Raw genomic sequence first — 8,803 nt, 5'->3', positions numbered from 1 at the left:
TTAAAGAAGATGAATCTTGGGATGGATATATAGATACAAATGTTACAAGTGCTGGAACAATAACATATGATGAGAAGGATAAAAAGGATCATGAAGATCAAGAGGATCAACCAAGTGACCAAGAAGGAACTCCACCACAAAGTCCACAAGGAGATCACTTAGAAATTTAAGTTGAGCATAGAGAATCTTCAAATTCACAAGTAAGTAATAATTCAAACCCTATACTTGCACAACTAAGGTCAAGCAAGAAAACTAGAAGGTTGAGTGAGATTTATGAGTAAGGAAGTAAATTAGATTTGCAATCAAATTTTGCTTTATTTACTCAAGATCCTATATATTTTGAAGATGCAATTAAGGAAGAACATTGGATTAATCCAATGAATGATGAAATAGAATCAATTGAGAGAAATGATACATGGGAATAAGTTGATTTGCTTAAGAACAAAGATTCTATTGGTGTAAAATGGGCTTATAAGACTAAGTTTAAAGTTAATGGAGATGTAGAAAAATATAAGGCAAGGTTAGTTGCTAAGGGATTTTCACAAGAATACGGGGTTGACTATAATTAGACATTTGCACCTGTAGCGAGACTTGATACTATCAGAATAGTATTAGCTATTGCAGCTCAAAACAAATGGATGGTTCACCAAATGGACGTCAAATCAGCATTTTTGAATGGATATTTGGATGAAGAAGTCTATGTGCAGCAACAACTAGGATATGAAATAAGAGGACATAAAGATAAAGTTTATAAGTTGAAGAAGGCACTCTATGGATTGAAGCAAGCTCCAAGAGCCTGGTACAGTAGAATAGATTCATGCATGATGGAGAATGGATTCAAGAGAAGAACTAGTGAACCTACATTATATACCAAGATCAATGAACAAGGTCAGATTTTGATTGTTTGTTTATATGTTGATGATTTGATCTTCACAGGTAATTTATCTATTGACATGTTTAAATCAGCAATGAAAAGGGAATTTGAAATGACAGATCTAGGATTGATGAAATATTTTCTTGGCATTGAAGTTAATCAAAATGAAAAAGGAATTTTTATTTTCCAAAGTAAATATGCAAAAGATATTTTGAAAATATTTAGATTGATAAATTGCAGTTCAATTTCTACACCTGTGGTAGTAGGCACCAAATTAAATAGAGAAGATATTCAAAAAGATTTTTATTCAACTATATTCAGAAGATTGGTTGGTAGTTTGATGTATCTTACTACTACTAGACTAGACATTATGTATGGAGTGAGTTTAATCTCTAGATTCATGGACTCATCAAAGACCTCACATTGGCAAGTAGGAAAAAGGATTTTGAGATATATTGCAGGAACTATGAATCATGACATTTTATATTCCACTTCAGATGATTTTCAGTTAGTTGGATATACAGATAGTGATTTTGTAGGGAATATTGAGGATAGAAGGAGTACATCTGGATATGCATTTCATCTTGGGACAGGTGTTGTAGCCTGGGCATCAAAGAAGCAACCTGTAGTAACTCTCTCATCAGTTGAAGTAGAGTATGTAGCAGGAACATCAACAACATGTCAAGCAGTATGGATGCGAAGGATTTTGAAAGACTTAATACAAGCTCAATATGGACTTACTACAATCTATTATGATAACAAGTCTGCTATTGCACTTTCAAAGAACCATATGTTTCATAAGAGGACAAAGAACATTGACACAAGGTATCACTTCATTAGAGAGCTGGTTAATAGGAGAGAAATTAATCTACAACATTGCAGATCAGAGGAGCAACTTGCAAATATCTTCACCAAGGCCTTACCACAAGTACAATTTGAAATTTTGAAGGAGGCTATGAGAGTTGTAAATATTAAAGAAGTTTTGTAATAATTGATAGTAGAGATTAGGGGGGAGTGTTAGAAATAATAATCTCTACTCTAACCCGTCATTAAATGTTTCTAGAAGTTTAGGTTTAGGTTAGGTTTAGGTTGTCGGCTATATTAGTTTCTAGAATCTTGTAGATTATTGTCTTGTTAGCAAATGTCAGAGATTTCTAGAGAATGTAAAATTTCCTATAAAAGGAGTGCAGTGTATTCATTTTTAATCAATCAAGAAAAAGATAATCAAATATTGTGCCGCAACACATTTATTGCATTTCATATTTTACTGTGCCTCTGCCCACCTAACATGTCTAAGAACACAAGGGCAAGAATATTGTAGGAGTGCTTTACCACCCTACTACGAAGCTATTAAGCTTCCCCAAAATCTTTCCTTATATAAATGATACCTAGGCCAACAAGAAGGAAGTCTAAATAGGTAAAACCAAGAGAGGTAATGAAAATGTGTGGTTGAAAGAAATCATATCCATCTCTTAAAGTAACATAAGAAATATTCTTTCAATTTCCCAAAGCACATTTCAAATCATCAAAAAACACCATATTTCACAATGAAATGCAAGGAACATCTAGCCATAATGAAATCTAAAATCCAAATGTGCCATCTACACATAGGCATTTCAAAAGTCTTATTTTGAGAATCAATCCCAATCATATCAATTGTTCCTTTCTCATTATCAATTCATAAGTATACAAATTAAAACACTTGCTAGACCATGAAGTGGTTGTAAGATTAAGAATTCCATTTTTTCCACAAGGTAATTTAGGTTCCATCTAATCACACAATGATTAGAATTTTAAGCCAACTAAGTTTTGACAATTAACCTAGATCTCAAGTTGTCCTATTCACTATCTATTCTTAAATATTTATCATTTAGTAGATTGAATCAACTTGATTTATATATAGTATCCTAAGCTTATACACTAATTTCTTATGCAAAACCATACAAGAAATCATATATTATCTAATTATTTTAACCTAATGTGGTAAAGCACTAAATATCTCCCTATGCTTTCTGCATTAAATCAATTCAACTTTTACTAGAGTACAAGTAACAATTTCCTCAAATTAGTTTCAAAATTTATATCAACTAACGATGAATTGAAATATAGATTCAACTACTGATGAGTTGAAATAAAGATTTCAAATACAGTAGTTGATATAAATTTAGTATTTCAAATACAGATTCAACTTTTACTATAGAGAGGCTTAAATGAAACTAAGTTTAAATACACATTCCTTTTCCACTGTTTGTATGTATAAATACCTTATTTTTACAATATAGTGAATGTAGAGCATCTCCAACTCAATAAAGAATACAAAAATGTAGTATAGAAACAATTTATTTCTAAGTTAAAGTACTCTAGGTTCCATGATCTTCTGAGTTCCTACACAATGAGGGAAAATATCTTAAATCTATGCTTGTCAATAAAGAAATATTAATAATAGTAGATTTTCCACTAATCTATTTCATTCACAAGTTTGTGGCACTTTCTACAAACATGAAAATTAAATTGTTTCAGTATTGAAAAGAGATTAGAGAACCTAGATTGCAATTGGAGTGCTAATGGAGAGGATTCTTGATCTACCAATATTTTGGTTCCTCCTTTTGAGCTCCTTTTTCCTTTCCCTTGTTACCACTATCCAAGACTCATCATTTCCATAATATTGAATAGCACTAAAAGAAGAATAGAGTGTAGCCTTTAAATTTTCTTCCCATAGAAAGGAAGAGGGGAAACTTTTGAAGGACTTCCACCCATTGAATGAGGGAGGAGATGGTTATGATATGGTTGCCGAGAAAGTTGGTGTTACTAGCCTCCTAATCTTTTACAAAATTGGTAACTTAATAACTACTTTCTCTTTAATTCCCATGTACAAAAATTTCCTAAGATAAAAATAATAATAATTTGTGTGGTAATAACAGAACTGATAAAATCTAGGAATAGGATAATGGGTTGTATGTATATATGTGTATATATATGTATATATGTACATATATGTGTGTGTATATATGTATGTGTGTGTGTGAGTCATATAATATTACATAAATATTTTTGCATAATTTTAACATGTCATAACATGTACATTCCATCACTCACGATACAAAATATATATTATTATCCATTTAAAAACTAGATGCAAATCAGCATTTAGGAGTGTATGTGTTAGTATGATCTATCCCATCATGGGAATCTCAATATACATGCAAATTCTATACAACTACTTTCAATCATGGCATGTGTGTTAGATACCAAAACAAAGTGATTGGTTGTGAATGCTAGAAAATATAAATGAGATAAGTACAATACAAACTAGATTAGTATTCAAATAGTAACTAGTAATCCCCCAATCTTATAGAAAATAATGACTTGTGCAAAATCTCTCCATTTAGTTTCAAAGAGGTGAATATTTTATCAAACATCTATTAGTATGAGCTAATTTGTAATGATTGACAATTATAAAACTTTTAACCAAGTTAACTTCCAAAGTATGAAGAGGGAAACAAATAAAAAATGAAGTTAATCATATATATAATAGCATCCTAGAACTAAAATAATCATCCATGATTATTAGTAACCCAGTGGTACTTTTGTATAGATAATTTCAAGGGTGGTAAATTGATGATTAAATATAGTAACCATCTAATGAGGGCACAACTCAAGATATAAATGAGCACAATAGAAAATGAAATTTTAATTACATCAAGTGAGAAGATACTTTATTCATTACGATCTTTAAAAAAATAAATAGATTCCCTATGAGATACAATGATATCAATAGAGTAGAAAAACCCTTCTTCTAGTACCTTCTTCCAAAAATTGACTTCCAACTCTCAAGATGGGCCTCAAATTGCCTATTTTATGTGTCGAGAAGAGAATAAAATTTGAAACTTGAAATTTGGTGCTCAAGTGCCAAAAGTAGGATCTAAAATTAAAATTAGATTTAGGTGCAAAAAATAGGTTGTTTCCAAAAAGGTGGTCTAACTTTTGGGAAGCATAACTTGTGATCTAGGGTTTTGATTAATGAATCATTTACACCACCAAAATATCTCTATGTGCCATAAGATTTTATGAAAGAAATTTTTCCATGTCCAATTTTTAGGTTCATATAAGATCATTTTGTGCCTGAAATATGACTCTTAAATTTTCTCAATAGGTCTTTGGAACCCTAAAACTATAATAATATTCAAATACTGAAACATTTTGAGCTAAATACTTTTCCAAGTGTTTAATATTCTAATTACCAATTCTCCTAAATTTAGACCCACCAATTCTTCACAATTATTTCCCTCCTAGAAAATAGTTCATTTTTATGATATTTTGTATGTTAACCTAAAATTTAAAAATTGACCCGCAAAAGAAGTAGAAATGTGAGAGCTGGATTCTCTAATTTACCTAAATGGGTATCTAAGATTGTAAACATATAAAAGAGAGACCATTATTGCACATTTTTTACGGGGATCAAAGATTATTCTTACACTACTCACATTGCCATCACTTACTTTTATAATTCTAATGTCATAAATTCTTTTTAATCATTAGAAATTAGATAACTCTACTTGATAGGAATGAGCTAATCTCCATCCAAAATGTACTAGAGGCATAACAAAGTCAAAAAATTTCATATTCAGAAAGTGTTTTGATTTTTTATCAAAAGTTTTTATTGTTTTTGACTACAAACTATGCAGATCATGAAGATCAAATGCTAATTTTTAAAGAAAAATCCATGATGTTTTTGGCTTTTTTGAAAATTGGTCAACTATATAATTTGGATGGAGGATAGTCATATCCTACTTGATATGCCATGTTTCAACATAGAGTTGAGTGATCAATAACTATTATAATATGCTGACCAACATCTAGAAATGTAATTACATTCTAATTTAATTATAAATTAGGATTCTCATTTTCTTCAAGTTGAATGCCACATTTCTTTTTTGTTGATATTTATTATTATTGTTAACACGAGCTAATGTATATTGAAAAGAGGGTGATGGATTATTTCTAACAAAATGCAAGGTTTAGTTTTGACATTTGTGATAATAAATTTAGATAAAAATATGATTTAATAGATGTCTAATTTGATTTGAATTCTAATATTTGTTATGTAATTTTTTGATCAATTATTTTAAAGAAAGTTATAGAAGATTTATCCTCCTTTTCCCTCTTAAACCTATCCTTTTTCTTCCTACATTGTTGAGTGAATCTAAGTGATTTTTAAAAGTGCACATTTCTTTTACTTATTGTAAATAATGATTCTTTGTATTAAAGAGAGTTAATACAAGTTTACATTTTCTAATTAATCAAAAAAATTTCTACCCAAGTATATGGGGATTTAAATAAAAGAATTTACTAAAAATAAACTTTTATATTGTTTGAAATGTAAATGAGTTTGCACTACCTTTTCTATAAGGTAGGTCAATTTGACATATTATAAGCTTATATGAAATTTACTTTGTAATTACACTATTTTTTAATTAATGTTTTTATCGGATAAGGGACTCGTAAACAAATATCTCAACACAATAATTATGTGAAATTCTATTAAAATTCTATTTTTTAAAGTGCAATTTTCTCCATGTAACTAAAAGAATGAACTAATTTAAAGAATGTAAATTATATAATCCCAATTTATAAAAAAATTCTTGATCCTTTTATTTAATTTTTATGAATAATTTTTTTTGGTATAAATTATTAAATAATCAGAGTATTCAAACTTCAAAAGATCATAGAAGAACGCCATTGGTAGGCTTCTTTATCTATCAATATTCCTATGAACACAAGAAGACTTGAGATCAAAGGACTTCATAGTCTATAATTTCTACTAGCCAAAACACTATAAGTAGGACATAATAATATAACAGTCAAACAAAGGGAAATAAATGGTAAAAGAGATGTAATGTGAACTCTTAAATTTTTTCAATCATCTCAAAATGTGTGGTATAGTTTGATGATCTTTGTAGGCATTATGCATAGATCATGACCATAATTACTCACCATTCCATCTAAGCCAACACACTTTCTGGTGTACCTTTTGCCTTTTTTTTTTCAATTTTTCATAATGAGAAGTAGTGTATTTATAGTTTATCCTCATGAATTCTAGTAGGATAGTAAGACTTGAGTGATTTACTGGAATAATTTTAAGCACTTGATGGAGTACAATCATCATAATTTTATGGTGTTCATACCTCCTATGCAAATGGAAATACCATTTGATTCTATTGTGATAGGCAAAGACATGAGAATGATATATGTTATAGAGTGTTACCTACGAAGGAGAAATGTACTCTAAGTAATTAGGCAAGATATTCTTTCACGAAATGAAAGATGCATAATTTATCCCAATCAAAAATTTTAAATATTTATATCTAATACATTTGATCTATTTCTAGCCATGAATACTATTATATGTATTTGTGAGCATATTTTATTGCAAGGAATTTTTCTATGGAAACACTTCAAATTGGGTTTCAAACTTATGACTTCAATGACACTCATTTTCATTTTGGAGATTTTTTTCTTGGATCCACTTGATGGAGGGCCTTCCTTTCTCCACCGTGTTTGATAAAAATAAATTTTCTCTTTAGACTAGGAACTTTATTTCATTTTAGCTTGTTTTCATCAATTTCATAGAGCACTAGGTCTAGATTTGTTGTACTTTATTTGTACCAAATAAAATGTGATTCTCATCCTATTACATCATAATCATATTGTTAGAATAAACAACCCTTTGTTTCTAGTCCCTATCCTAATTTGTAGAAAGATGACAATTATGATAACCAATAAACTAAATAGTTGGAAGATAAAAAAGAATAGCATTAGATATTTCAATATTTTCTTTATTTTATAGTTTAAAGCCTATTATTTTACAAGGTATTTTTCCTATTTTACAAGTTTATATTCCTAGTATTTAGGTTATTAGCTGGTCCTGCTTTACATGATTTATTTGATATATTGTAAAGCTCTAGACTTTGAATTTTAAGATTTTTTTTAAACAACTATCATGTAGTCTTCATCTATATAATATATTGCAATATTATTAGGCAAGAGCCCACAACATAATAGTAAATTGTGAGCCTCTTAATTTGGAGGTCTTGAGTTCAAATCTACTCAAGATTAACTAATAATTGAAATAATTAATCACAAAAAATAATAATAATTAACCTTTACTTCAGCCTCTTACCCATAAAAAACAAATATATTACAATCTTATTTCTTATTCCTCAAACATAAAGAACTTTGAAAGAGATATGAAAAATTTCTCAACTTACAACAATTCCAGATTTAATGCACATGCATTTGGATTTAAAAAAATGTACACATGATGAACAAGTAAACAATGAAAATTGGCATTTTACTCATTTTTAATTATTAACTCCAAATTAATATGCCTTAATAGAATTAAGTAGGACCTAAGCACATGATGAGACTATGATCCTTCACTAAAATGTGTAAATTCTAAAATGTAAAGGAGAAAATGATGATGACGATGATGACGATGATGATGATGACAACAACAACAACAATGACGATGATGGTGATGACAAGATGATGATGACAAAGATGATGATGTGACAATGACCATCTCATCATTGTTGTCATCATCATCATCATCATCATCATCATCATCATCATTATCATCATCATAATCATGATCATTTTCATCATCGTCATTGTCATCATCATCATCATCTTCATCATTGTCACCATCATCATCATCATCTTCATCCTCATCCTCATCATCGTCATCATCGTCATCGTCATCGTCGTCATCATCATCATCATCATCATCATCACAACGACAATGAAGACGACAACAACAACACCACCAACACTAGTACTAGCAGCAACAACAACAACAACAAAAATGGGCAAGAGCTTATAACACAATGCTAAATTATGAGCCTCTTATATGGAAGGTCTTTGGATTTA

This window comes from Cupressus sempervirens, chromosome 9 (genome assembly GCF_028749045.1).
Source record: "Cupressus sempervirens isolate cs-2001-9-10 chromosome 9, ASM2874904v1, whole genome shotgun sequence".
Taxonomy (NCBI): domain Eukaryota; kingdom Viridiplantae; phylum Streptophyta; class Pinopsida; order Cupressales; family Cupressaceae; genus Cupressus; species Cupressus sempervirens.
This window is presented reverse-complemented; position numbering follows the sequence as displayed.